Source organism: Macaca nemestrina, chromosome 6, assembly GCF_043159975.1.
Source record: "Macaca nemestrina isolate mMacNem1 chromosome 6, mMacNem.hap1, whole genome shotgun sequence".
NCBI lineage: Eukaryota > Metazoa > Chordata > Mammalia > Primates > Cercopithecidae > Macaca > Macaca nemestrina.
In genome coordinates this window covers 64,395,143-64,421,571 of record NC_092130.1, presented here as the reverse complement: position 1 = coordinate 64,421,571, position 26,429 = coordinate 64,395,143, and positions in this window count along the sequence as shown.

Below are 26,429 nucleotides of genomic sequence, written 5' to 3'. Positions count from 1 at the left end.
GCCAGGGACACCTGAGAAATTTTCACATTAAATGCCTGCCTTTGCTATGCAGTAAGTGAGGGCTACAGAGGTGAAATAACTCTGTAGTATTGGCTCTGCTGTTAATCGGTGGAGTCACTGGCATATACTCTCTGAGCCTCAATTTTGTTAGCTACGAAAAGGAGCTTTGAAAGACTTTGTAAAGAAGTGGGATGTGAGAGAGATTTTGAGAAGCATTTAAATAGATAGGAAGGAGTAGGATATTATGATATGTAGAATTTTTAAGATAGTCCCCCAGATCCCGCATCCTAGTGTACAAACCCTGAATAATCCCCTCCCCATTGTGTGGGCAAGATGTGGGAATACGATACGACTTTACTTCTGTCACTAGATTACATTATGTGGCAAAGGTAAAGTGATTTTTGTAGATGTAATTAAGGTTCCAGTTGACTTTGAATTAACAAAGAGGAATATTTTCCTGGGTGGATCCAGTCTAATCAGACAAGTTTTAAAAAAGAGGATAGGGTCCAGGCATTTGGGGCAGGGAGAGATTTGAAGCAAGAGAGACATACTTTTGCTAGCCTCGGAGAAGCAAACAGCTATGTTGTAGAGTGGGCCACATGGCGGGAAGCAGCAGCTGAGGATAGCCGAGGAGGTGAGAGAGATGCTCAGTCGACAGCCAGCAAGACAACAGAGACCTTGATCCTGTAGTGGAATTCTGCCAACTGAATTCTGCCAACAACCAGTGAGCTTAGAAGAGGATCATGAGCCTCAGATGAGATTGTAGCCCTGGACAACATTGGTTGCAACTTGGTGAGACCTTAAGCAGAGGATAGATTCCAGGACCATGGAAACTTTGAGGTTACGATGGGAATTGTGTTAAGCCCGTAAGTTTATGGTAATTTGTTATACAGCAATAAAAAAGCTAATAACAGTATTCAAGGGATTCACCAGAGCAGAATCTAAACTGTGCAGGTGTGGTATATGAATATGAATATTAAGTGATTTTATCCAACAACATGGAGAAATCTCAAATGCATTTTTGCTAATTGAAATAAACCAGACCCCAAAGGCTGCATACTGTATGAGTCCTTTCAGATGACATTCTGGGGAAGACAAAACTATAGGGATGAAGAACAGTGGTTATCAAAGGTTGGGAATAGGGGAAGGAGTTGGCTACAAAGGGCAGCAGGCGTGAACGAAGGTAAGTGACCTGTTCTGTACTATGACTGTATGTTCTGTATTATAATAACATACAGGCTTATTAGAAACATGCCATGCTGCTTTGACCAGTGTCTCACAGCTGCATATGGTGATCAGGAACATTCATGTGGCACACATGCAAGTTCAGACTGACTGTGTTCCACTGATGGCCAAGGAGTCACTGGCATTACACACAGTTATCCAGTGTTCCTTAAGATAACATGACCCAATAGTGTAAATAAACAGGAAAAACGGTGTTAGTCATTCCTAGCAGCTCGGTCATGGTAATCATGACTGGTTATTCTTTTGAGATGGGAAGAGTAAAGTATGGCAGCTAAAATCTGTGAGCCAAGGTCAAGTTTATGCAATGCTTAGCCACAAGGCTTATCTTTGAATGGCCTGTAAAGCAATAGTACTTAGTCTCCAACCATAAATGCCATGTCTTTTGACCTAGCACTTGCATGCTTGCTTTTATTCACCCCAAAAAATCCCAAAGAATTCCATCTTCTGTTAAAATTAAGTTTAAATTATTCTGCAAACCTTAAAATGTTTTCCTAAAGCTTGCCTGCTTTGTAGGTCCCTCCATTACTTTTTTTTTTTTTTTTTTTTTTTTTTTTTTTGAGACAGAGTCTCGCTGTGTCGCCCAGGCTGGAGTGCAGTGGCGGGATCTCGGCTCACTGCAAGCTCCGCCTCCCGGGTTCACGCCATTCTCCTGCCTCAGCCTCCCGAGTAGCTGGGACTACAGGCGCCCACAACCGCGCCCGGCTAATTTTTTGTATTTTTAGTAGAGACGGGGTTTCACCGTGGTCTCGATCTCCTGACCTTGTGATCCGCCCGCCTCGGCCTCCCAAAGTGCTGGGATTACAGGCGTGAGCCACCGCGCCCGGCCTCCATTACTTTTTAATACCACTAAATATAGTAGAACAAAGTTCTTAATGTGAAACTTCAAAGCTTATTTATGCCATGATGATAAAAGTGTTAATACTATTAAGACATTTCCTTTTTACTCAATAAACTTCTGACTTATATACAAAGGATTCATTGCTCAAAAAGATCACATTACCAAATAAAAATGAAATGATTTATTGTATTCTGTGGGCTGCATCTACAAAGATGAAAATATCCTCAATAGAGGATTTACTAATTTACAAAGAATGTAGACTATCCATGAGAGTTCCCTGTAAATTAACAGTCAGGCAGGAATATTAAAAATCCAGGGATTCAATTTCCATTTGCAGAGTGGGGAGGATGCTGCCCTACCTATCTCTGGTTTGATGACCATCGAAGTTTTCAATGCAGGAATCCCAGATTTTGCAGCCAAATAGAAACAATTTTGTGGTAACCTTTACAGTAGCCTTTTCCCCTCATTTAATCTACTTTGTCATCAAGTGAATATAAAAAATAACTAACAAGCTAAATCGCCATACTTATTTCAGGGCTGGTCATATATATGAGATCATCTGGCATTATGTGAGCAAGAATACCGAAGCTGGAATGAATTGGCTTATTAAAGCAAGGAAAGATCAGGCTTTCAGGAGTGGAAGGCTGCAGAGACGGAGTGGTGGGTGTGTTGTTTGAAAAGCAAACTAGACCTTGAAAATTAGGCTGAGGAGTTCTGATGTTATTCCCTGAAAGTTTGTAAGCACATTGACAATTTTTTTGATAAATGCACATTCAACCAGTGTTTGACTATCTAGCTTCATCAATTTGGAAAAGAAACACTTAAGAAATCATTGTGTGTTCCACTTAAACATAATTGAATAAGCGTTCTTAGTACATCATTCTCCTCAAAACTCACTCAAAAATCTAACAATAATAGGACAGAAACAAAAAGATCCTCCCACTGCTGCAAACCAAAACCAAAACAAAACAAAAAAACCCTCTATCTTCAATAAAATAAAGAAATGGTCTTAAGTCCAGGCCACAAACTTAAAGCATGCTTGAAATATCGTGAAAGCAAAGTGAGGGAGAAAAGCGAAAATTAAACCTACCTTCTAAGAGCTTTAGCTGGAAACATTTTCTTGCAAGGAATTGTTACGTTGTAGAAAGGTTTATCTAAAAAAATATTTTAGTGTGGTCATGCCTAAGGATGTCGATGGCCCGGGGGAGAAGCAGAGAATCCTGGAGACAGTTTAGGAACCACAGGACGCCAGGCCGTGGGGCTGAAGGAGAGCTTTGCTGATGTGCGCCCTCACCCACATCAAGCCTTCTTGTCTGGGGAGATCACATGAATCCACATTTGAAGACCTGCTCTTCGGATACCAGCACACAGAGCCTAGGTCTTCAAGCTTGGGGCACCACATTGCCTCTTGAATGCTAACATCTAAAAATTAAAAGAAGACATGCTTCCAAAAAAAATAAGATAAGTTATTATTGAAATAATCTGAGACAAAGAAGACAGCTGCCCTGGGTCACTCTCTCACCCCTCCTCACACTATTTTTTGACCCCAGTTGACAATATAAGCAATGATTTTAAACGAATAACATGGCACATATACATAGATACCACCAAAAAAAGGAGTGAGAGAAGAAAAGAGCAAAATGCGCTCAAAGACATAGGAATTAATTAAGCTCTGTAGAGTTTCAAAGAAATGTTGGATAGCATGATTTCTCTAAAAAGAGAACTCGAAGAACAGACATGAGAATTTAAAGAACATAAGAGAGAAGAAAATAAAAAGACCTGGAGAACTCAAAAAGAAATAAAAGAAAAAATAATTATACTTTAGAAGAGATGCAGGAAGGAAGGGAGGAATGGAAGAAAGATTAGGACGAAAGAAAAAACTAGCTTGAGAAAAATCATACAATGAGACAAAAAAAACAAAGGACATAAAAATTGATTCTAGAGAATGTGATAATTATGGAAGATAAAGGAACTTCAACAGTCACACAATTAGTATTTCTAAAGTACGGAACTGAATAAATAGAACCCCAAACATATTTAAGAATATGATTTTTTTAAAATAAACTTTGTAGATGTAAACAAAATCTTGAATCTGCAGGCTGAAAGGGCCCGTGAGATGCAAGAAAAAAATATATATGCCCATATATACACAAATTCACTCCAGTACAGGGTCTGGTGGAGTTGCTAAATTTCAAAGGTAAGAAAATTGATAGGAAAAGTGAGTTATGTAGAAAAGGGGAAAATCAGGTTCTCTTCATACTTCTCCATGGTTGTATCATCTACAAAATATGTCGTAATGGATTAGAATTGGAGACATCTGTGGGAACTCATGTTTAGCTGAATATAGATACAACTGGATATATAGAGAAATATGTATACATATGCTTATTGTGATACTATGATTATGTATAATCATAATATATATTATATATTTTATGTAGGTGTATATATATAATCATCATACATATATGAAATAGGCTTTTGTCCAAATTTCCTGGCTCATAACTCCCATAGCCCTTGTTACACTTGTTATAGTCTTTTGTTATAATCTTGAGGCACTTCAGGCCTCAGGAAACAGAATCTCTCTCTCTCTCACCTTTTCCTGTCCTCCTCTTGATAGAGGAGGCATTCATTTGCCTTCCAGGCATTGCCACCCCTACGGGCTCAAAATCCTTTAAGTTTGCCTTGTCACTACTTAAAAATTTACTATTCTTTGTTGATGATGCTATTTAGCTGGAATTCAAAGCCACTTTTTTGAAAACTACTCATTCCCTGGGTGTCTCCCACGTATATATGAAATACATATATATATATATAAAATCTGCTTGTTTTTCTCTGGTTAATCTGCCTTTTGTTACAGGGAGCTGTTCTAACTAAGAACCTATGAGGGTTGAAGAAAAATTTATTTTTCTTCTCCTACAACTCAAAGCAGCAAAGGTGGCCAGATCTCTCACCTTTCAAAATTTTATGTTAATTGGAGGTAGATTTTTAAACTGCAGAACTTTAGTACTGGTAGAAATAATCAAGATCAACCCAAGAGTCTAAGCCCTTCATGTTGCAGATGAGGAACAAAAGATTTTCATACTCACTTTTTGTTTTTGTTTTTTGAGACAGTCTCCCTCTGTCGCCCAGGCTGGAGTATAGTGGAGCAATCTCGGCTTACTGCAACTTCCGTCTCCTGGGCTCAAGGGATTCTTTTGCCTCAGCCACCCCAATAGCTGGGATTACAGCCGTGCACCACCACACCTGGCTAATTTTTGTATTTTTACTAGAGATGTGGTTTTATCATGTTGGCCAGGCTGGTCTCGAACTCCTGGCCTCAAGAGATCTGCCCACCTCAGTTTCCCAAAATGCTGGGATACAGGCGTGAGCCACTGCACCCATCCTTCATCCTTAGTTTTAAGGAAACCTGATAAACCTAATTCTGCTGGCAAAATAGATAAATTGAGGTAGATATTCATTTTACAAAATGATCCAATGCAGTATTCTTTTAAATATGCCCCCTGTATGTTTTAAAAGTATTATTCAATTTATAAAGATGTAATTCACACACAACTTTCAGGAATTCACCTACATTTAGCAAATACACATTTCTGTAATGTCTCCTGTGTACAAAGCTCTGTGGTTAGACACCACAGGGACTACAGAACCCCAGCTCCACTATGAAGTAATATATGACCTTGAAGAAAACTTTATTCATCCTATGAACTGACAATGCTCTCACAACAAGATGCAATGGTTTTCAGAAATCATCAGAGTCCAGGGACAAACAACAAAACCATTGTCTGAGCCTCACTGCCATTTCCTGGTGCCTTCGTCCTCCTCCACATCTCCCTCCCTGTCAATGCTCTCCTCCTGCACCAGGCCAAAAGCTTGCAAACATCTGAGTAAGAGGTCACACATGCAAATTTCCAAGAAAAAAAAAAAACCCAAATAGAAATGAACTAGAAAGGAGATAAATATTAAATAACTCCTTTACTCTTCAACTGGCCTTCATTTTGGGTTTCTATTGTATGGTGGGGCATGTGTCTTAACATTTTAATTAACTCAGATGACTGGCATGTAATTTTCAGGAAATCCTACATTCTGGGATTCAATATTATTCTGCTATTGGTCTTGCTAAAAGGAGTGTTTTAAGATTTTACTAGCAGGTGGAATGTGAAAACCATTGTAAGTATCAGGGCATTATCTTGAAGGTTTCACCTTATTCGAAGTTTTTTGCCCGTAGATAATCATAGACTGTCAAAGTTCTATGATTATAAATTTATGAAACCAATAGATCAAATCAAATTTGATAAAATGAATTTTCTATGATTATGAATTTATAAAACCAATAGATCAAATCTAGGACTAGGGATAAAGATGAAAAGGAAACACAATTTAATTCTTAATTTACAGAAGCAAAACAGCTGTGTTTAAGTGAAGGTGTGATTATTCATAAAGGATCCATAATTGGGGTAGAAATGATAAAGGTAAAGTGTTACTCATCACATCATTGTTACCACTAAGGCACTTTTTTTTCTTCTTTTTGAGAGGGAGTCGCACTCTGTTGCCCAGGCTGGAGTAGAGTGGTGTGATCTCTGCTCGCTGCAACCTCCACCTTTCAGTTTCAAGCAATTCTCCTGCCTCAAACTCCCGAGTAGCTGGGACTACAGGCGCCCGCCACCATGCCCGGCAAATTTTTTGTATTTTTAGTAGAGACAGGATTTCACCGTATTAGCCAGGATGGTCTCAATCTCTTGACCTGATGATCGACTTGCCTCGACCTCCCAAAGTGCTGGGATTACAGGCATGAGCCACCGCACCCGGCCCAACCACTAAGGCACTTTTATAGTAGTGGAAAGATCCAGGCAGATCCTATAGGAGTTTAATGAGATGAAATTCAAGTGTATATAACACATCTAGACCCATTTCTAAGTAACAGTAGAATGATCAGAATTTGTCTGATTGTTCTTGATTCTCTTCCCTGCCTCCCAAAGCTACCATCTTCCAGGCTCACAGAATCTGTGGTGGCAGCATTTTTCTTTTTGAGGTGTGTCCAAGGTCAAGGTTTGAAGTAGTTAGGAAGAAAATCTGACAAGAAGAAAAACAAAACCCAACAATGAAAACAACACACGGAATAGGGAGAAAAGTCAAGGAGAATTTACATTTCTAAAGATGCTAATCTTCTGGCCAGGCGAAATAATACATTTTGCCAGTTGGCTTCATGGTGTCCCAGTCTGGGCCCAGGCACAGATGGAACAGATGTTGGAGCTTCTTCCTGGAACTGTATGGCCAGACTCTTATCCCTTAGGATTCTCTAAGTTAATTCTTGAAGAAATTGGAACTTCCTGGCCTCTGAATTCATGCATGTTCTTATCCAGAGGTAACAATGCTGGCTGTGCTCTGCTCCTATGGGACTAACAAGTGCACCATGTTCTTGGCAGTCCCTCTTTCTTTCTTTTTTTTTTTTTTTTTTGAGATGGAGTCTCGCTCTGTCGCCCAGGCTAGAGTGCAGTAGCGCAATCTCGGCTCACTGCAACCTCCACCTCCCAGGTTCAAGCAATTCTCCTGCCTCAGCCTCCTGAGTAGCTATTACAGGTGCCTGCCACCATGCTCAGCTAATTTTTGTATTTTTAGTAGAGACAGGTTTTCACCATATTGGTCAGGCTGGTCTCGAACCCCTGACCTCGTGATCCACCCACCTCAGCCTCCCAAAGTGCTGGGATTACAGGCGTGAGCCACCTCGCCTGGCCAGCAGTCCCTCTTTCTTAATGCATCCCTTAGATACTGCCGCTCCTGGGAAGTTGCTTATGTTTCAGCTTCACCCTTTCCCTCCCTCTTCCTGTCAGTCAGACATGCCTTTCTCACCACAATGGGAATTACCCTTGAATTTTGTTAGAAAGAGTCAGTGCACAGCCAACATTTGTGGGCCTAGCCATATCCACATGTCCTTAGCAAACTAGAAATCTCGATAGGCTTGAAGAAAAGTTAATGAAACATGAACTGACCACTCTAACATTTCACAACCAGGAAAGTCTTATAGAAATGAAATGGAAAATAAATTAAAATATCAAGATTGAGGCTTTAAAAAAATGCAAGAAGAGCACTGACATCCCATGTGGAAAGCATATATACTGTTCCAGTTATTTTAGGAAGAGTCAGCTCACAACTGAGAGATGCTCACAGCTGAGTGTTCTGAGCAACTTGCACACTGGCGCAGGGGGAGGAAGGGCAGAAGGAGAAGATGTGAACTGTCGGCCCGAGCGTTTCATGGACATTCATCTCATAGCAGAGCTCCTGAGCTGCTGGGAATCTTTAGTTCAAGTTGAGTCATCTGAGTTCATACTTAAAATAATAATGATAATAATAATAGCAACCTATATGAATCATATTGTACTTAAGTTTCAATTTCTTTTCTTTTTATTATACTTTAAGTTCTAGGGTACACGTGCACAACATGCAAGTTTGTTACATATGTATACATATGCCATGTTGATCTGCTGCTCCCATTAATTTGTCATTTACGTTAGGTATTTCTCCTAATGTTATCCCTCCCCCATCCCCCCACCCCACGACAGGCTCCAGTGTATGATGTTCCCTGCTCTGTGTCCAGGTGTTCTCATTTGTTCGGTTCCCACCTATGAGTGAGAACATTCAGTGTTTGGTTTTCTGTCCTTGTGATAGTTTGCTTAGAATTATGGTTTCCAGCTTCATCCATGTCCCTGAAAAGGACATGAACTCATCCTTTTTTATGGCTGCATAGTATTCCATGGTGTATATATGCCACATTTTCGTAATCCAGTCTATCACTGATGGACATTTGGGTTGGTTCCAAGTCTTTGCTATTGTGAATAGTGCCACAATAAACATACGTGTGCATGTGTCTTTATAGTAGAATGATTTATAATCCTTTGGGTATATACCCAGTAATGGGATGGCTGGGTCAAATGGTATTTCTACTTCTAGATCCTTAAGGAATCACCATACTGTCTTCCATAATGGTTGAACTAGTTTACAGTCTCACCAACAGTGTAAAAGTGTTCCTATTTCTCCACATCCTCTCCAGCACCTGTTGTTTCCTGACTTTTGAATGATCACCATTCTAACTGGCCTGAGAAGGTATCTCATTGTGGTTTTGATTTGCATTTCTCTGATGACCAGTGATGATGAGCATTTTTTCATGTGTCTGTTGGCTGCATAAAGGTTTTCGTTTGTAAAGTGTCTGTTCATATCCTTTGCCCACTTTTTTATACAGTTTGACTTTTTCTTATAAATTTGTTTAAGTTATTTGTAGATTCTGGATATTAGCCCTTTGTCAGATGGGTAGATTGCAAAAATCTTCTTCCATTCTGTAGGTTGCCAGTTCACTCTGATGGTAGTTTCTTTTGCTGTGCAGAAGTTCTTTAGTTTAATTAGATCACATTTGTCTATTTTGGCTTTTGTTGCCATTGCTTTTGGTGTTTTAGTCATGAAGTCCTTACCTATGCCTATGTTCTGAATGGTATTGCCTAGGTTTTCTTCTGGGATTTTTATGGTTTTAGGTCTGACATTTAAGTCTTTAATACATCTTGGATTAATTTTTCTATGAGGTGTAAGGAAGGGATCCAGTTTCAGCTTTCTACATATGGCTAGCCAGTTTTCCCAGCACCATTTATTAAATAGGGAATCTTTTCCCCATTTCTTGTTTTTGTCAGGTTTGCCAAAGATCAGATGGTTGTAGATGTGTGGTGTTATTTCTGAGGGCTCTGTTCTGTTCCATTGGTATATATCTCTGTTTTGGTACCAGTACTATGATGTTTTGGTTACTGTAGCCTTGTAGTGTAGTTTGAAGTCAGGTAGCATGATGCCTCCAGCTTTGCTCTTTTGGCTTAGGATTGTCTTGGCAATGAGGGCTCTTTTTTCATTCCATATGAACTTTAAAGTAGTTTTTTCCAGTTCTGTGAAGAGAATCATTGGTAGCTTGTTGGGGATGGCATTGAATCTATAAATTACCTTGGGCAGTATGACCATTTTCACGACATTGATTGTTCCTATCCATGAGCATGGAATGCTCTTCCATTTGTTTGTGTCCTCTTTTATTTCATTGAGCAGTGGTTTATAGTTCTCCTTGAAGAGGTCTTTCACATAACTTGTAAGTTGGATTCCTAGGTATTTTATTCTCTTAGTAGCAATTGTGAATGGGAGTTCACTCATGATTTGGCTTTCTGTCTGTCATTGGTGTTTAAGAATGCTTGTGATTTTTCTGCATTGATTTTGTATCCTGAGACTTTGCTGAAGTTGCTTATCAGCTTAAGGAGATTTTGAGCTGAGACAATGTAGTTTTCTAAATATACAATCTTGCCATTTGCAAACAGGGACAATTTGACTTCCTCTTTTCCTAATTGAATACCCTTTATTTCTTTCTCTTGCCTGATTGCCTTGGCCAGAACTTCCAACACTATGTTGAATAGGAGTGGTGAGAGAGGGCATCCATGTCTTGTGCTGGTTTTCAAAGGGAATTTTTCCAGTTGTTGCCCATTCAGTATGTTATCGGCTGTGGGTTTGTCATAAATAGCTCTTATTATTTTGAGATACATTCCATCAATACTTAGGTTATTTAGAGTTTTTAGCATGAAAGCCTATTGAATTTTGTCAAAGGCCTTCTCTGCATCTATTGAGATAATCATGTCGTTTTTGTCTTTGGTTCTGTTTATGTGATGGATTACATTTATTGATTTGTGTATGTTGAACCAGCCTTGCATCCCAGGGATGAAACCAACTTGATCGCGGTGGATAAGCGTTTTGATGTGCTGCTGCATTCGGTTTGCCAGTATTTTACTGAGGATTTTCACATCAATATTCATCAGGGATATTGGTCTACAATTCTCTTTTTTGTGTGTGTGTGTCTCTGCCAGGCTTTGGTATCAGGATGACGCTGGCCTCATAAAATGAGTTAGGGAGGATCCCTTCTTTTTCTATTGATTGGAATAGTTTCAGAAGGAATGGTACCAGCTCATCTTTGTAGCTCTGTAGAATTCAGCTGTGAATCCCTCTGGTCCTGGATGTTTTTTCGTTGGTAGGCTATTAATTATTGCCTCAATTTCAGAGCCTGTTATTGGTCTATTCAGGGATTCAGCATCTTCCTGGTTTAGTCTTGAGGGTGTATGTGTCCTGGAATTTATCCATTTTTTTCTAGATTTTCTAGTTTATTTGCATAGAAGTGTTTATAGTATTCTCTGATGGTAGTTTGCATTTCTGTGGGGTTGGTGGTGATATCCCCTTTATCATTTTTTATTGCATCAATTTGATTCTTCTCTCTTTTCTTCTTTATTAGTCTTCCTAGCAGTCTATCAATTTTGTTGATCTTTTCAAAAAACCAGCTCCTGGATTCATTGATTTTTTTGAAGGGTTTTTTCTGTGTCTCTATCCCTTCATTTCTGCTTTAATCTTAGTTATTTCTTGCCTTGGACTAGCTTTTGAATTTGTTTGCTCTTGCTTCTCTAGTTCTTTTGATTGTGATGTTAGGGTGTCAATTTTAGATCTTTCCTTCTTTCACTTGTGGGCATTTAGTGCTATACATTTCCCACTACACACTGCTCTAAATGCGTCCCAGAGATTCTGGTACACTGTGTCTTTGTACTCGTTGGTTTCAAAGAACATCTTTATTTCAGCCCTCATTTCATTATGTACCCAGTAGTCATTCTGGAGTAGGTTGTTCAGTTTCCATGCAGTTGTGTGATTTTGAGTGAGTTTCTTAATCCTGAGTTCTAATTTGATTGCAGTGTGGTCTGAGAGATAGTTTGTTGTGATTTCGGTTCTTTTCTATTTGCTGAGGAGTGCTTTACTTCCAACTATGTGGTCAATTTTGGAATAAGTGTGATGTAGTGCTGAGAAGAATGTATATTCTGTTGATTTGGGGTGTAGAGTTCTATAGCTCTCTGTTAGGTCTGCTTGTTGCAGAGCTGAGTTCAACTCCTGGATATCCTTGTTAACCTTTTGTCTCGTTGATCTGTCTAATACTGACAGTGGGGTGTTAAAGTCTCCCATTATTATTGTGTGGGAGTCTAAGTCTCTTTGTAGGTCTCTAAGGACTTGCTTTATGAATCTAGGTTATCCTATATTGGGTGCATATATATTTAGGATAGTTAGCTCTTCTTGTTGAATTGATCTCTTTACCATTATGTAATGGCCTTCTTTGTCTCTTTTGATCTTTGTTGGCTTAAAGTCTGTTTTGTCAGAGACTAGGACTGCAAACCCTGCTTTTTTTTTTTTTTTTTTTTTTTTTTTTTTGCTTTCCATTTGCTTGGTAGATCTTCCTCCATCCCTTTATTTTGAGCCTATGTGTGTCTCTGCACGTGAGATGGGTCTCCTGAATACATCACCCTGATGGTTCTTGATTCTTTATCCAATTTGCCAGTGTGTGTCTTTTAATTGGGGCATTTAGACCATTTATATTTAAGGTTAATATTGTTATGTGTGAATTTGATCCTGTCATTGTAATGTTAGCTGGTTATTTTGCCCATTAGTTGATGCAGTTTCTTCATAGTCTTGATGGTCTTTACAATTTGGCATTTTTTTGCAGTGGCTGGTACCAGTTTTTCCTTTCCATGTTTAGTGCTTCCTTCAGGAGCTCTTGTAAGGCAGGCCTGGTGGTGACAAAATCTCTCAGCATTTGCTTGTCTTTAAAGGATTTTATTTCTCCTTTGCTTATGAAGTGTAGTGTGGCTGCATATGAAATTCTGGGTTGAAAATTCTTTCCTTTAAGAATGTCAAATATAGGCTCCCACTCTCTTCTGGCTTGTAGAGTTTCTGCTAAGAGATCCACTATTAGTCTGATGGGCTTCCCTTTGTGGGTAACCCAACCTTTCTCTCTGGCTGGCCTTAATATTTTTTCCTTCATTTCAACCTTGGTGAATCTGACAATTACGTGTCTTGGGGTTGCTCTTCTCAAGGAGTATCTTTGTGGTGTTCTCTTTATTTCCTGAATTTGTATGCTGGCCTGTCTTGCTAGTTTGGGGAAGTTCTCCTGGATAATATCCTGAAGAGTGTTTTCCAACTTGGTTCCATTCTCCCTGTCACTTTCAGGTACACCAATCAAACGTAGATGTGGATTTTTTCCATAGTCCCATATTATGTGTAGGATTTGTTCATTTCTTTTTACTCTTTTTTCTCTAAACTTCTCTTCTCACTTCATTTCATTAATTTGATCTTCAATCACTGATACCCTTTCTTCCACTTGATTGAATCAGCTACTGAAGCTTGTGCACATGTCACGTAGTTTTTGTGCCATGGTTTTCAGCTCCATCAGGTCATTTAAGGTCTTCTCTACACTGTTTATTTTAGTCAGCCATTCATCTAATCTTTTTACAAGGATTTTAGCTTCCTTGCAATGGGTTTGAACATCCTCCTTTAGCTCAGAGAAGTTTGTTATTACTGACTTTCTGAAGCCTACTTCTGTCGACTCATCAAAGTCATCCTCTGTCCAGCTTTGTTCCATTGCTAGTGAGGAGCTGGGATCCTTTGGAGGAGAAGAGGTGCTCTGGTTTTTAGAATTTTCAGCTTTTCTGCTCTGGTTTCTCCCCATCTTTCTGGTTTTATCTACCTTTGGTCTTTGATGATGGTGACCTACAGACGGGATTTTGGTGTGGATGTCCTTTTTGTTGATGTTGATGCTATTTCTTTCTGTTTGTTAGTTTTCCTTCTAAGAGTCAGGTCCCTCAGCTGCAGGTCTGTTGGAGTTTGCTGGAGGTCCTCTCCAGACCCTGTTTGCCTAAGTGTCACCAGCGGAGGCTGCAGAATAGCAAATATTGTAGAACAGCAAATATTGCTGCCTGATCCTTCCTCAGGAGGCTTCATCTCAGAGGGACACTTGGCTGTATGAGGTGTTCGTCGGCCCCTACTAGGAGGTGTCTCCCAGTTAAGCTACATGAGGATCTGGGACCCAGTTGAAGAGGCAGTCTGTCCGTTCTCAGAACTCAAACACCATGCTGGGAGAACCAGTGCTTTCTTCAGAGCTGTCAGACAGGGACGTTTAAGTCTGCAGAAGTTTCTGCTGCCTTTTCTTCAGCTATGCCCAGCCCACAGAGGTGGAGTCTACCGAGTCAGCCAGGCCTCATTGAGCTGCAGTGGGCTCCACCCAGTTCGAGCTTCCTGGCCACTTTATTTACGTACTCAAGCCTCAGCAATGGTGGAAGTCCCTCCCCCAGCCAGTCTGCTACCTCGCAGTTCGATATTTTTAGTATCACCTTGCTCCAAAGAAGTTTATTCAGTGCTGATAGACTGAGTTCCCAAGAGGCATGTAGAAAACCCTTTTTCTCCATTTTTGGATAATACCAGGAATGCTACAGATTAGTATATTCATGGTTCCCAGCCAGTTGCATGTCTAGAATTCCACTTTTGTATTTTATCAGCTGGTAAATCAGGAGGCAGAAATGGATCTCCCTAACCCTCTCTTCAGGGTCTAAGGAAAACCAAACCCTCAGAAGCAAACAGCATCATGCTGAAGGAGATTCTTAGAGGTCAGAAACTGCTGACATTCAACTAGGAGATCTCTGAACTCTTGGTCTGTTGGGATGAGCCAAGATAGAATGAAGGTATCTATAATGGTAGAAAGAAGACCCACAGGGACTGAAGAGCTAGCTGCCCTGTAGTGCAGAGAAGACCTTGTCAACCCTGTTATTCTTGAGGAAACTAAGGATCTCAACTCTTAGAGAATTCATGTAGTGTACCCATTTCCTATCATGCAAATTCAGGGTATATCAACTAGGACAAGATTCCTTAATATACTTTCTCCTGTTCATCAAGAGTCACTCCCATTGTGACTGTATTTAAACTAATGGCCACAAACTGTGGCACAGATCACTTTTCATCTTTTCTACCAGAACAGAATAGTAGTTCTGGTATTTGAATATCACTTTGCAACTTTAAAATGCACTAGGGTTGAATTTATGCTGCAGGTGCCTGGTCGACAAAGTGTCATCTGTTTGTGGGGACAGGGTGTAAGGTGTAAGAGAGGAGTCCTTGGGCTGTATTTTTTGCCTAAGTATTTTTCACCAAGGATTTTAGCAATCCTTAAGGCCAGGAGTTTTCGGTTGTTTCTATGTTCAACAAGAGCAGCTTCTTTTCTTCTTTTCTTTTTAAAAAAAATGTTTTGAAGCCAAGTGTAGTGGCTCACGCCTGCAATCCCAACACTTTGGGAGGCTGAGGCAGGCAGATAATGAGGTCAGGAGTTCAAGACCATCCTGGCTAACATGGTGAAACCCCATCTCCACTAAAAATACAAAAAAATTACCCAGGCATGGGGGCACACCCCTGTAGTCCCAGCTACTTGGGAGGCTGAGGCAGGAGAGTTGCTTGAACCTGGGAAGCAGAGGTTGCAATGAGTTGAGATTGTGTCACTGCACTCCAGCCTCAGCGACAGAGCACAACTCTGTCTCAAAAAAAAAAAAAAAAAGTGTTGAATTAAAAGTGTTTTGCTTTACAAGGAAAAATTTGAAAACTTCTGAAATACAATAATACCTTCATCCTCACAGATGACAACTGTGCAGTTCCAAGAGGTTTAGGCCTTACCAGGATGCTTACAGCTGTCTCTCTTTGGAAGTGATGAGCTGGATCCAAGTGGCCTTTCTCTCAGTCCAGTGCTCTGGTTTCCACACTACTCTGTTTCTTGACATTTCATGCAAACGGAGCTAGTCTGCCTCTTGTTTTATTTCTTTCATCTGTTTGGAAAAGATGTCCTTTCAAAGGAAGGGCCCCGTTCACAGAAACCTGAAAGGAGCCCTGGCTGCAGAAGGGAAGAGCATGTGGCAAAGGAGAAATGCAAGTATGAACATCTGGACAGCTGGCTCAGCCTATGCCTTGGCACCATGGCAGCCTAACATTTGACAAGCTCTCTTATCTTTCAGTATTTCCTCTGAGCCTCATGCTGAATTCTTTGGGGAGATTCCTGTTTCTATAATGTTGGATGATTGAGGGGAAGGAGAAGGAGACCATAGAGCTTAAGGCTTCCATAGCTTTAGGTAGTCCTGAGAGATCATGTCCACTATAGCTGGGTGCAGTGTAGTGCGAGCTACTTGGGAGGTTGAGGTGCAAGGATTGCTTGAACCCAGGAGTTGGAGACCCACCTAGGCTGCATAGTGAAACCCTTACCTCTGAAAAAAAAAAAAATCCTGTCCACTGTCCCTTGGATCCCAGGTCACCTCTAGATTATGGGCTCCTCACCTTCTGGCTGAGGTTAGCAGAAGGTTCTAACCAATCCCTATGCGTTCCAAGGGATCATGGTATCTGGTGGTGTTCTAGGAATGTAACAACCAGGGATACCAAAGGGCTGATCCTGCTGTTTTGGAAACAGGGGCAATAGCTATATTCCAAGGACAGCTACCTCAGTGCCTCACCTTCAGATGGAACTGCTTTCAATATCTTAAAGAGGGAGAGACATATGCAATCTCCAGCAGGTGACTCAGCTTCATTATCATATATTTAGGTGCAAAGCAATTGCTGTACTATATGAGTGACACTTAAAAATACGCCCTATTGCAAGAGGCTCCATTGGTGCATCACATTGGTCTGGTAGGTAACAATCTATTTGGAATTGTAAACTATAGCACTTGGGGTAATAGACTTTCGTTTTCATTTAGCATGGTTCCACTGTGACCCAATAGAATTCCTCATAAAGGCACATCTGAAAGAGCTCTGGTAGGTGTTCAGAAGCCAGATGTTTGACTGAACAACAAGAGCAATGTTTCTGCATTGGATACCAGATACCAGATGAAGGTTGAGGATGTGGAAGCATTTCTTGCTCTCTATATTTGGAGTTCCCCACCTTAAAAGAAGAAACACAAACATACTTAATAGCTCCATTATTCTGATTTGGGGAAAAAAATGATATAAGTACTTCCTCTACTCTTAGCTTCTTGGTTGGAGTGAAAGGAATGGGATTAGGGAAAATTTGCATGCATCAAAGCTCTAATTACCAGGGCAGAATCTAGATTTGCTTTTGATAGGTAGGGGGTTGGGGCAGGGAGTTTCTTTCCACACAGCAAAAGTCTTGAGGTCCTGGATCAGCCAAAATATTTGCACATGACTGGTTGTTTTGCTGCATGGCAAATTTTGCTCCTGAGACATTTTGCTCTAACTTAAGAAACAAACCATCTTAGGCTGGGTTCCCCAAAGAGCAGAGCCTGAGGAGGAGCTTATGTACTAGTGCTTTATTAAAGAGTGCAATGTCAGGAAAGGAATGTGGAGGAGAGGAGTGAGATGGTGAAGGGGTGGGCAGGAAAACCAACGTGAAAGTGCATTATCCCGGCCCGCGGGATAGTCAGAGCAGGCCCTGGAGGAGGGGGTGGGAATTTGGGGAACAAGAGACGCGAGAAATGGAGACAAGACAGTGCTCTGATCAAGTCTCGTTTAATGGCGGTAATGCACTGCCTTATATACACTTGGAAGGGAAGGGGTTGGGCTAAGGCGGAAATGATCTCATTGCCGAGGGCGTGGCCAGGTTAGTTTCGGTTTCTCCGGTCAGGTTAGTTTCGGTTTCTCCCCGTCATGTTGCGCTTGCGCTATTAAGTAACAATTTTCCGGGCGCGGGAAAAGTGAGTGAAGAAGAAGCGGGAAGAGCGCCATCTTTAATGAGGTATTAGTACAGGGGAAAAAAGGCAAAGATAGGGAGAAGGTGTGGGGTGGAAATGAATATAGCTCAGGCGTTTAATCCTCAATTATTATTCGCTATGGCCGGGGCGTGCAGCTCCGGACAGTGCATCACCAGCTCAGAGGCTGGTGGCAAACTCAGCTGATCACGCAATCTCACAGGACTGTCTTCTGAGAGAAGGGTAGAATTTATTCCTGTTGGTCACCAAGGTTGTTCCTAAATGAAACGAGCAGCTCCTTTACTTCCCCATTCTGAGTTGTACACATGTAAGCACTGACTGGTTCCATGACTCATCAGTACTAAGGAAGTTGGAAACTAAGTCAAGAGGACCGAGTTGTGAGCAAAAGGCCAGGGTTTTCAGGTTGCTGGAGGCTCCACAGAGTCAGTCATTGCAGTGAAGATGGAAGGGAATAAGTGGCCAGGGGCCTGAGACAGACGAAGCTGAGAGCATCTGAGCTGGCACAAAGAGGGGTTTAATGAACAAGCTGTTAAGCTTCCTTTTATTATCTGAAAGTGACAATATGTTGCCCTTATTAAAAGTGACAATATGTTGCCCTTATTATGTTTGTTGCAGAAGATCCAGAGGTTGAGAAAAGATTTTTAAGAAGAAAGTGAATCACAGGCTTAATTTCTATACTCCAGCGATAAGCAGATATTTTATATGCATTGAATCTTTTCATTGTAACATATTTAAATGCTGCTTTTTCAAATAACATGGTATGGATATATACCATGGAAATAAGTAGAGGTTATCATTATAATTTTAGTGGTTATATATATTCTATGGCTGCATGACCAGTTACTTAATCTTACATTAATGGGTATGTGACTTATTTTCATTGTTTTGATATTAAAACAATGATATGTGTTGTGCATGAACCTTCTCTCCAGGGCCCTGCCATTAATGCCTCTTTGCTTCGACACCCCCCAATTCACAAGTGTTTCCACTACAATTTACACATTCCAGAGTAGGAAATTGGATTGCATCGGCTTGGGTTGAGTGTCAACACTGGATCAATTGGGTTTGATGAAAGGGTCCCACTGTGCATCAAAGCTATTCCCACAGTAAAAGGAATCCATGTGACTGGGAAACCCATCCATGAGGTATCTGCTCAGCTGGCTGTAGCCCTTGAGGTCAATTATTAATGTCTCAGTCTCCAGCACCTAACACAGTGCCTGGCACAGAATAGATGCTCCATAAATGCTTACTTGCTGGATGGATGGATAAATGTTAGTGGCAAGCTCAGGCTCAATGTTGTAAAGGTGCTCATGTCTGCAATTCTGACTTCCTTTTCAAGAGATGAGAAAATTAAAAGACTTGAATGGGACAAGGAATAAAGTGGCATACCTCCATCCTTGGTTTGGACTAACCCATCAATGTGGTAGACACAGATATGAACCATTGAGATCCCTCTTCAAGGAAGGATTTGCTGACAAGTGGTGGGTAGCGCAATCAGAAACAGTCTACAGCTGTTAGCTTCTTCTGGTTTTGCCTCAGCTGCAGAGACTCACTTTGCCCAAAGTCATGCCCATCCTGGGCACTGTGCATCTGGTGACTGAACAAGGCCTGGCCATTTGTTTCAGGAATATAAAACCCTGGATATTTGTTTTGGGACAACTCTAAAGGACCATACCCACTCTAGAGCTCTCTGCTGGGTTGACCTACATTGCTGTTGACTTCTCCCTCCACCTAATCCTGTTTTAACCCCCTCCTGTCATAGGTATTGATCCCTGATAAACATCTTGCAACCCAAACTCCATCTCAGCACCTGTTTCTGGAGAACCAACCCTACAACATTTAGCTTACTGTACTGCAAGCCCCACATTTATCAAATATATATAATAAATTGGAAAAGTTGGGCCATTCAAGAATGTACAGCTTCTGCACCCAGCCCTGGCCCTCACTAGCCTCAAGGAGCCTATTCCAGAATCATTTTAGAAGGAGTAGTGTTAGTGATGGCAGTAAATTTCTAATTCATGTTGACAACATCACTGGGAAGATATCTAAGGCCAGAGAATCCCTGGACAGAAAACACTGGAATTTCTGCTAGTAAGTGGGCAAAGTGGTATCTTTGGGGCATTACCATACATGTGACCTCATTCCTGTACAAAACCTGGATATATTCAAAGGCTAGTACATATAGATAGCTTTAAGGTCAACATTTGGTGGTAGCAGGATTCCTGAGCCTTCAGATTTCTGCTCTGGGTTACTTGCCACTGCTCTTGGCTTCCATGTTTGTTAGGCCAGATAGAAAGCACAGAGCCTCATTTTCCTTGTTTCCGGCCCACTCTCTGCTCTTTCAGGGTGGCCCCACTTAGCATTACAGTAGCAGCAGGGACTTTTCGTGGTACAGGCTGAGGTGACAGGCAGTGATGGGATAATTTTCTTGCTGATCTCTAATTCTGTTTGCTCACAACATTGGACAATGTGAGGTAGCATCATAAGGGTATACCCTGTGCAGCATTGCAGCCCAACTTCTTGCATGAATGAGACACACAGAATATGTGGCACATGCTTATATACTCTTGCATCCACACATTCCTGCACATCATCCTCAGGGGTTTTGTTTTTCCTTCCATTAAGTTGTACCTGAAGTCTCTTTGCCAGGCTTCTCTCCCAGTAAAAAGAATATATCCTTCTTTAAAGGAAAATGGAAAAGGTGTTTGAGAATTGAGCATCTGTTGGAACCATTTTTCTCAATTTCCACATTGCCTGATCCAGAGATGGCGTAAATGATGCAGAGACACTGACAGGAAGCTCTCTGTTTGCTCTACATCATTACAGCTCAAGCCTGATATGGTGTGTATTGTGTGGTGGACTTCTGGTACCATCATTCCTTCTGTGACTTCCCTCAATTGTTGACTCATTTTGTGGAGTTTGGAATTGTTGAGACATACCAGACCTAATTCAATGAATTAGCAAGAAATGACAGCAAGGAGGCCGAAAGAATGTCAAAGTAAGGCACAGATAGGTAGGTGCTTATGGCGGAACCAGCTAGGGATCACCAATTGTCCATGAACTTGTCTACATTTCCCAGTCTCCTTTGCAGTTAAGATGGGACATGTGACTAGTTCTGGCCTATAGACTATGAGCAGAAGTAGAAGTCATGTATGGCACCTCTGGGCTGAGGAACTTAGGAGCTGTGGGCTTCCTCCACAATCTCTCTTCTCCTATTCCAATGTACTTGAGGACCACGGGTTCAAAGTGATGAAGCAACAAAATGGATAAACACCATTCAAGTTGCATTAAATATCGTTTCTCTTCCTGCCTTCCTTGGTTCCTAGAGCCTCTTTGAGCTTTCTTTTCTTCATGCACCCCAACTCCCTTTTTCTCCATTACATATTTCCTTGGTAAAGAGGCCAGGAGTAGCACTTTACAGAACAATATATGTGAGTAATATAAGACTCAGAGGCATACCACCCCGTGTGGAATTTGTCTATGCCACAATAATTTCATGTTCGCCTATGTTGCCTGTGTCTCTGTGAGGCTCATGATGTCACAGCAGAACCCCATCATGCATGTTTTTATTGTTACTTCCACAACTAATGCTTTAACATGATTCTTTTAACTAGGACTCATGTAATTTTAACTTTTCTACAGGAGAATGCCCACTTGGTCAGATTTCTGCAATTAATGATAGGATATATTTATACGTCAATTATTATTTTAAGAACAATTTATTACTCTTGTTTTTTTCAAGCTAATAAAATTTTATTTCCATTTGATGATATTTATTGTAACTGAGCAAATCCTTAGTCTTTTCTAAATCAGGATAAAAATAAACATAGTAAGTTACTCTATTATATAGGTATCATCAAAAGAGTTACTGTTTAATCCACTGACTATGAAAAATCAGCCTCTCATACTCTTTTATCTGTATTCCAGACTGAAATTCTGTCACAGGCTAGCAAAAGTAGAGACCTTTATATATGACATTTGAACAAAGAAGAGCCTCAGGGCCTAACTGTAGATTTTCAGTGTTATATAAAATATGGACCTTAACTCCTAGCTCTGTTTCCAACATGAATTCCCTCATGGTGCCTGGTGTGTTCTTCTGGCTGCTACTGCCCTTGCTCACTCCACAACAAGAACATCAGGACTCCAAGGACACCGTGCCTCCTGGATTCGACAAAGGATCCTGCAGAGCCTGGCTTCCCCATGGCGTCCACATCAGTCATTGTCCTCTTCTCTCATTCCACTCCACCCCCTTTTCCAGCTGTCATGTATGAATACTTGCCAGCTCCTTGTTATTATTGCTTTTTGGAGTCTTTTCAGTTTAAGGATTGGGTAAGTTTGCAATTTAAACCTCATGGGTTTGAATTTTCAAGTTATGAATTTTGGTGATTACTCTTGTCCAAATGCAGCTCCTTGCCCTCGTGGAAAAAAAAAGTCTCCAGAGACATTTGGACATCTATTGCAAAAGATATTTGGACACCTATTGCAAAAGAACATATTGTTGATGATCTAAGTATAAAGGAACCAGAAATATATGGATTATATTTCCTCTTAAATGAGCATGATTTTTTGAAATGAAAGAAGTGAGTGAATTATTTGGCAATATTGAGTTTGGAGCTGGTCAATATTCAACTATTGGAAAAGTGAGACAGAAAACCAGGTCTGCTTTTAGGATTCTTCCTCCCTGGGTGGCAGGGAGTTACTATATTTTGTTCTGTTGCGGCCACACCCCAGCTGTGAGAACTATTGCACAGCCATCTCCTAGCATCCATTGGAAGACTACCACAATTCAAGGTCATTATTGAGTGATGGCTTATCACTCAAATGCATTTAACCCTTGTAAATAAGTGGTTCGTAAATATAGGATATAACACTAATGGGAGTATTAAGCAGTTGAAGCCATTGTAACAGATCAGCTACCAGCCTAGTCTTTATTTTTTTTAAATATATTTTATTTTTTGGAACAATTTTAGGTTCATAGCAAAATTGAGTGGAAGGTATGGAGATTTCTCATATACCCCCTACCTCCATACATTTGTAGCTTCTATCATTATGAACCTAACATTGACACACCACGACCATCCAAAGTTCATAGTTTACATCAGGGTTCACACTTGGTATGGTCTGTTCCATGGGTTTGGACAAATGCTATGTGTCCACCAATATAGTATCATACAGAGTTGTTTCACTGCCCCAAAAATTCTCTGTGCTCCACCTATTCATCTGTCCCTCCCCACATCCCCTAGAAACTACTGATCTTTTTACTGTCTCCATGGTTTTGCCTTTTCCAGAATGTCATCAAATTGGAATGACAGTATGTAGCCTTTTCAGATTTAGTCCCATCTTTGTAAACAGAAAGATCTGGTTTCAAATCCTGGTTAAGTGACCTTGGACAAGTTCTTTTGCTTTTCTGGGACTGTTTCCTCATCTCTGAGAATTAAATAAGACAATGTTTATCAAGTGCCAGGTTCAGACCTTGAAACATTCATTACCGTGCAGATTTACTTGATTCCTCAATAGAGAGAGAGGTGATTTTTTTGGTCAAGGAGCACAACTATAGTAGGAAAAATCATTATAGCACTCCTTATGACAGACCCGATATGACATAGATGTGTGTTTCCAAAGTTTACACAATATGTAGAGATTGGTCAGTGACCTGACTTAGCAAGTATCTTCAGATCACCAAGTGGGGCTTCCCGCATTTCTCTTTAGGCATCATTAGTTATTGGCTTCCCTTGGAATTTTGTCACAAAGAAGGAAAACCAGATAGAAGAAGGCCAGAAATGCCATAAACCCATAGGATGAAGTCATCCAATACGTGTGATACTGTTCCACAAATATAAATGTCTTAGAATCAACAAGAACAACTATACAGATCATGCAAAGTCACAAAAAAGCAAGCTAAATGTGCAGAGTTGTAGGGCGATGCTGATGGGGCTGGGCAGGCATGAACTGATGGTATAACTATCTTTGTATTTCAAACGTTTGGTAAAATAGTAAAAGTGAAAAATCTACATTTGAAATTGCTACAAGAATTATTGAGCAGAACTTATGTGCAACACAGGGAGTTAACTCGGTGGGAATGCAGATATTGAGGTAAGCCAGCCAGGACCTGCATTCAACAGACAGAATTCAAGAAAGTCCTGCAGCAACAAAAATATTATATTATAAATGACCTGCCATTGAGCTCTCTGGGGAAAGTGGAAGCTTTCCTTCTACTTCTAAATTTCTGTGGGGTTGTAGCAGCCTCTGAAATCTGGTCCCTGATGTGTTCTGTCATTCTAAAACAAGCCCAGGTCCCCAAGAAGTAGGGACCCCACCTGGCCTTCTGTGGGAAAAGCAGTCTCACATCACCGTTTTCTGATCACTTCATTAAAAATGTGCCTCCTTCACTGTCACTAAAGAGAAAACACGTTTAAAGCTGCCTTCTCCCACTGGCCCAAATAGGTTACCTTGGAAATGACTTGGACTCATTCCTTTACTTCATTTCCCATTGCACCAAACTGTCACACCTTGTTAACTTTTTTTTTTTTGAGACAGAGTCTTGTTCCCATCTATGTTGGAATGCAGTGGTGTGATTATAGCTCACTGTAATCACAGTGATCACAGCTCAAAAGATCCTCCCACTCAGCCTCACAAGAAGCTGAGATTACAGGCACAAGCCACCATGCCCAGCTAATTTTTAAATGTTTTGCAGAGACAGCATCTCATTATGTTGCCCATGCTGGTCTCAAACTCCTGGGCTCAAGAGATTCTCCTGCCTCGGCCTCCCAAAGTGCTGGGATTACAGATGTGAGCCACTGCACCCAGCCCTGTTGACTTAAAAAAAAAAAAAAAAAACTTTATTGAGATGTAATTTATATATCCTACAACTCACTCACTTAAGGTATGCAATTTAACAGTTTTTAGTATAATCACAGATATGTGCAACCATCACCATAGTTAATTTTAGAACATTTTCATCACCTCAAAAAAAACTCCGTATTTTTAGCTCCATGCTCTCCTGTGCCCTGTACCCCAGCCCTAAGCAACAACTAACCTATATGCTGTATCTATAATTTGCATATTCTGAATTTTCATATGAATATAATTACGCAATATGTGGTCTTTCGTGACTGACTCCTTTCACTTGGCCTAATGTTTTTGAGGTTCATCCATGTTATAGCACATATCAGTACTCATTTCTTTTTATGGCCAAATAATATTCCATTGTATGGATATACCACATTTTGTTTATTCATGCCTCAGTTGATGGACATTTGGGTTGTTTCCAATTTTTGGCTATCATAAATAATGCTGCTGTAAACACTAGCGTACAAATTTGTGTGTGGAAATATGTTTTTCTTGTGCACATACTTAGGGGTGGAATTGCTGGGTCATATAGTAACTCTAAGTTTAATCATTTGAGGAACTGTACCTCAATGATTAAGCTCTACCGTTTTACATTCCCATGAACAGTGTATGAGAGTTCCGATTTCTCCACATCTTCTTCAACACTTGTTATTATTTGATATTTTGATTCTATCTATGCTGTTGCCTTTTATAAAATTATTTTCCTCTGAAAAAAGGCAACATCTCTCTTACCTAGTTTTTTCGTTTCCTGATGTAGTCACCTCAGTCTAGCTCTTCATCATCTCATACAGAATTCTGAAGTCAAATCTGCTTTTTGTTTTCCCCCTTTCCAGATCACATTGCAGCCCTGCCAAACTCTATGTGAGAAATATATTTTCATTTCCATTTAGTCTTCCTCAGATCTCTTCAGTGGCTTCTAACTTGCTATCACTCCATCACTGAACAACTCTTGTTAGCTTTCCAGGTACCCCTGGAAAATTTGCCCGCACTCATCCTACTTAGCACAGATCCTCCTCCCTGACGAATTTTCCAGATGGCACTCACTCTCCTCACTTTTTCCTGCTCGCTTTTGCAGTGATGCTGCTGCCTGTTTACTTTTGCCTCCTCAGCATTAGACTCCTCAACCATGAATACCACCTTTTCTGTTTCCCTTGATCAGAAAACACCATAGCTTTCAAGAAGATTTCTCTGACTTTTTGCCCCTTCTTTTCCATGTCCAAGGGGTGGCTATAGCCAACCATGTGTTAAAGGTGTAGGCCAATCTTGTACTTTTTCCCTGGATTGCAAATCTGAGACAAGTGATACAGGATTGAAAAATGGTGACAGTGGTCTCCCAAAGAGACTCATTAATTTTATATGTATCTCCAAGGACATCTGCCCAGCAACTGCCTGTCCAACCTCAGACTGGCATTATCCTTGTTATTGATCTTCGTAGACAAGGATACTTATTTTAAAATAATTATGTAATCCTCATTTTTTCCTTTAGAAATCTTTGTCTTCCTTTACCTTCCTAGATATGCACATGGTTTCTTATAGCATGCATATTCCCATTACAATGCTCTATTCCCAAATAAATATCTTTTCTATTAGAAAGCCCCTCTCTGTTACTTGGTTGACAGTACGAATCAATTTCTTTTTATTTGTTTGTTTGCTTATATTAGCCAAAGTCAGTCTCTATTGATTAAACCAGATAATCCTAACAGATACACCAAGCTCAATAATACTAGTAGGACTATTTCTTTAGCACTGCTGTGGACAAGGCACCATGTAGATTATTTTAGTTAATCTTCATAAGCAACCTGTGAAGTAAGCAGCATTTTTTCTCCCTTTTATGCACGAGGCAATTATATCTTTGAGAAGCAATAAACTTGTCCCAGACAATGCAACTGATTATTTGCAAAGATAGGTTGAATCCAGGTTTGCCTGGTTCC